The sequence below is a fragment of the Oenanthe melanoleuca genome, unplaced genomic scaffold (assembly GCF_029582105.1).
Source record: "Oenanthe melanoleuca isolate GR-GAL-2019-014 unplaced genomic scaffold, OMel1.0 S001, whole genome shotgun sequence".
In the NCBI taxonomy this organism is placed as follows: domain Eukaryota; kingdom Metazoa; phylum Chordata; class Aves; order Passeriformes; family Muscicapidae; genus Oenanthe; species Oenanthe melanoleuca.
In genome coordinates this window covers 4,808,669-4,813,257 of record NW_026612650.1, presented here as the reverse complement: position 1 = coordinate 4,813,257, position 4,589 = coordinate 4,808,669, and the positions used below count along the sequence as shown (strand labels likewise).

The 4,589-nt window shown below is 50.0% G+C and overlaps 1 long non-coding RNA gene across 1 annotated transcript; it reads left to right on the top strand.

The window, feature by feature from the left end:
• The first annotated feature begins 1,166 nt into the window (after positions 1-1,166).
• On the top strand, positions 1,167-4,343 carry LOC130266232 (uncharacterized). Its single transcript, XR_008842787.1, has 2 exons — positions 1,167-2,296; positions 2,670-4,343. It is a non-coding gene; the product is annotated as an uncharacterized LOC130266232 (long non-coding RNA).
• Positions 4,344-4,589: the final 246 nt, after the last annotated feature.

Here is a 4,589-nt window from a genome sequence, read left to right as displayed (position 1 = left end):
CTCGCTAATATTCAGATAAGTACCATATGTATAGTGTTAAAATTGTTTTTAAAATATAATTTCCTTTTAAAAAAGTATAGGCTAATGAAGTGTCTTCGTAATAAATAAACTACCTACTTGTTAAAAACGAGGTTCACTTTCCTGGTAAATTTAGAAAGGTTTAATAAAAGTAAGAGACAAGCAATAAATCAAAAGCTTATAAAGGCTGTGTGCTTGACATTCAGGCAAGAGCACACACAAACTCAGAAAACACTGCTATAAATGCATCAACCTGTTGCATATTCATAGGCCTTCATGCATTATTCAAAATCATGGCCTCTCAAAGGGATCTTAGCATCTTCCTCTCCTCTCGGCTTGACTTGCACAGCTGAGGTGGACGTAAGTGACAGAATGAACATAGAACAGCTTAGACTGGTTTCCTGCTCAGCGGAATGTTTGGGACAGGGATATTTGATAAGTACTGATGACTGAATCTGAGCTGCATCGTGTGATCTTGGCTTTGCAATAGCTGGGAGGAAAGTGAGGGCTAAAGCGGCCGCCCCTGGCACTGAGGAAAGCGGCCGCAGGCGGCTCGGGCCGGGCGCTCGAGGCTTCTCTGCCCCGGAGAGCCACCAGCCCCCGCAATAGTGCTCCGTTCTTTTTTTCACCATCGGGCCCTACCGGATTTTTTTTTGTGAGATTCTTTTTCCTTTATTTTTTCTGTTGCCTCTCTTCCCCACGCCTGCGTCGTCTCGGCCCCGTTGTCACCAGAGCCCGGCTCGAAGCGACCGGCCCGGCCCGGGTTTCCCCGCCCGCTGCGACAGCGCAGGGCCGGGCGCCCTTGGCGGCTTTCTGCTTTGGTTCTGCGCTCTGAGGGGAGGGAATTTTGTGTTTCTGGTGCGGGGCGTTTTATTTTTCGACGCGGCAGGCGGAGGTGCGGGTATGGGCAGGAGTCTTAGAGGGGAGTGTGGTAGTTGTTAGTCTCCCTTTTCCGCCACGCCACGCTGGTTTTTCTTTCTGATTTCTGTTTTTCCTTCTGTTTTCCCCTTGCTTCCCGCGCCGCCCCTCAGGCTCGGCGGTGGCGCGGGGCACCACGGGAAGGGCTTTTCCCGCCGCCGCCAGCCGAGCGTGAGGGCCCCGGGCGGCGGCGGGAGAGGAGGAGGCTGCGCTGGGCGAGCAGCGGGGCCGGGCACGGGCTGCGGGTGATGACGGGGCCCTGCGTGGTGTCTCTTTGCCGAGGAGATTTCTGTGCGGGTCGCTTGGAGTCTTGTTTGATGGCTCTTTCCCCACGCCTCCCCCGCTTCTTCTTCAGCCCGGGCGAGCAGGAGCGCAGCGGGGCGAGGGAGCGATGCAGAAATGGAGGAGGCAGGCGGGGCAGGGGCAGGGTCACGGCGGGTTCAGAGTCCCGCACACCGGGTTTAGGGTCTCACGCTACTGCCTGTGCAGGGACGGGGCAGGAACTCTGGTGGCTCCTAAAGACTCCCGCTTTCCCTTCCCGGGAGCAGTGGGGCGTGGTGAGGATGTCTGAGAGGGGAGGAAGATTAAAGGGCCTTGTGATGTCACCGTTGTTATAAGTTCATATTATATTATTCGTTTTTCGCAAATATTAAAACGAATACTAAATGTATAATGTTGGAAAACTTTCCTGTATGAATATAGTTTCTTTTAGTTCTGCTGTTAACAAAGCTTAGAAATAGTACTATGATAAATACCTATTTTTCTTGGACTATAGCATGGTGATGTAAAAAGCTTTTGTTCACATAATTAACTCAGAGAATGGTAAAAAAAGAAGATATTCAGGAAATTCTTCACATTCTTGGATTATCCTGTCTCAATGAATACAGGAGTGATGAACACTAGAACTCTAGGAAAGGAATTTATTGATCTCCATTATCTGGGAATGCACTAACAAGAAGGAGAATGAGCCACAAGCAGAAAAAAAAATTAAAATAAAAAGTTTTAAAAAGCTGATTTACGGGTTGAATAATGCATGAAGTTCTATGAATATGCAACATGTTTATTCATTTAAGGAAGTGATTTCTGAGTTAGTGTGTGCTCTTGGCTGAATGTCAAGCACCTGACCTTTATAACCTTTTGCTTTATTGTTTGTCTCTTATTGTCTTTTATTAAATGTTTTGAAATTTACTAGGAAGGTGAACCTTACTTTTCACACCATGGAGTACCTGTGACTGCTCCTGACCTCTCTTTAGCAGCCCAGATTCTTCTAGGATGTGACCACGGAGTGCCTGTCACTGCCAGGGACCTCCTGGCTCCTTAGAAGCCCCAGAGAGCCCTGTGATGTCACGGTGGTAGCCTTGTGAGTGCAGATGAGCTCAGGACTCTTTAAAAACCTGTCTCCCTCTGGGGTGTGAGGATGGAAGCCTTGGGAGGGCTTTTGACCTGAGTGCTCTTTACTAGTTTATAGAAACCTGGGATGTCACCATGGAGCCCTTGTCAGTGCCAGTGACATCAGAGTTCTTTGACAGGGTGGAGACACGTGGGATGTCAGCACAGAGCTGCTGTCACTGCCTGTGACCTCACTGTTCCTTAGGAGCATGGCGTCCACTGGCATGTCACAATGGAACCCCTCTGAGTGCCTGTGGGAAAGCACTTCTTTAGCAGCCTGGAGCCCCCTGGGATGTCCCTGTGGAATTCCTGTAATAGTGTGTGACCTCATGGTTCTTTTGCAGTCTTCGACACCCCTGGAATGTCACTGTAGAGTACCTGTGAGTGCCTGTGACATAACAGCTGCTTAGCAGCATGGAGACACTTGTGGTATTGCCATTGAGACCCTGTGACAGCCTGTGAGGTCAGTGTGGTTTGGCAAATGAGAGACTCCTGGAATGTCACCAAGGAGTCCTTGGGATTGCACATGACCTCAGTGTTCTTTAGGATCATAGAGACGACTGGGATGTAACCATGGAACCTCAGTGAGTGCCTGTGCCAAATGGGCTCCTTGGCATGTAGAGACACCTCTGTTGTCCTCTGGTGACTGCTTGGGACCTCACAAGTCTTTGGAAGATGAAAGAGGTCTGGCACATCACCATGGAGTCACTGTGGCCTCATGTGACCTCAGTGCTCTTCAGCAGACCAGAGAGACTTGCGATGTCACCATGGACACCCTGTGCCTGTTTGTGATCTCTCTCCTTTTGAACAGGCTGGAGACAGCTCTGATGTCACCATGGACTGCAGTGGGTACTGGTGGTTCAGGGAGGTGAGGGCAGGGGAAGGAACGTGGCAGGTCTCGCTGGGAGCCACTCTGGCACTCAGTTAGCAGGGACAGCACCAGAGCCCAGACCTGGGAAACATTTGTGTCCCCCACGAGCCAAGTCTGATCACAGGTGTGTCCTCTGCTGGGATGGGAGGCCTGTTGTCACACTGGAACAGGGGACCAGGTGTACCCCATGTCCCCAGCATGCCAACTCTGGTCACAGAAGGCCAGCTCTACCCACTGGGCTCTCACACATGGTCTGCCTGCCACCAGCATGGGAGGCTTTCTCTCCTCACCCAGGAGGCCCGGTCTGCTTACCAAAATGACCAGAGTAGTGGTATGAATGGCCAGAATGCCAACAGGAGATCACCCCACTGCCGAGTGTGCACCAGGCTCAGCAGGGTCTTCTTTCCCCTCCTGATTCTGCCAAGCCTCTTCCCTTGGCTGTGGTTCACTGGATAGCAGGTTGGGACTGTGGGAATCTTGTTCATCCATTCATGCACGTGACTAATGATGAGGTATTTGGCTGTTTATCTGTTCTGGGAGAAAACCTCCAAAGAGTCCCCCCCAGGAAGCAAACCCAAGTGGCCCCTTCCCCAACCGAGAAAAAATTTCTTTGGAGAGAAGTGTAAAAAACTTGTTTATTCAAGAGGCAAAGCACTGCCCAGCACAAAGAATTTACAATACCAAACAACAAAACCTCTTGCTGCTCTGAAGAGATGATACATTCAGAAAGTCTCTCTCCTGTGGGTGGTAGCTGGGCTCAGTCTTTTCTCAGTCCCTCCAGCGCTGGAAAATGCCACTGCCCAGGCCAGGCCCCAGTGGGCCACAGGTGCAGGACATAACGGCCATAGCTGCACTCACTTTGCCACTGCGGTCCTTTGCCTAGAGTGGGTTACACTCTGCGAGCAGAAGGCCTTAGATATGGCTTGAGCTGTTGCTCCATGGCCTTTTGGCTTCAGATTGTGTTTGAAGGAGGCGAGGAGGAGGGGGAGGTCTTTTGCATAGGATAAAAAGGATTTATTACTTTGGGGAATCTGGGGGGCAAAAGACAAAAATGGCAAAGGTACAACAACTTAAATATGGGGGAGATTCAAGGGGAAGGTACAATTTACTAGAAAATTGGAGAAATTCTGAGGAGTGGTATAGGGCAGAGTTCACAATGGCATTGTCCAATGATAGAGGTAGTGGGGAAAACTGGGTCACATGGACTAATGAGTTTTAGGGGATTTCCAAAGGGGAATTCCATCAGGGGACTGGCACAAGATTGACAGATAATTCAGGACGGATTGACAAGTTGGGTGGGAGGGTATAATTTTGGACTAAACTATTAACTTGGGCAACAACAGAACATACCATTAACAAGAAGCACACTGCAACAGGTGCAAGCTCCTGGTGT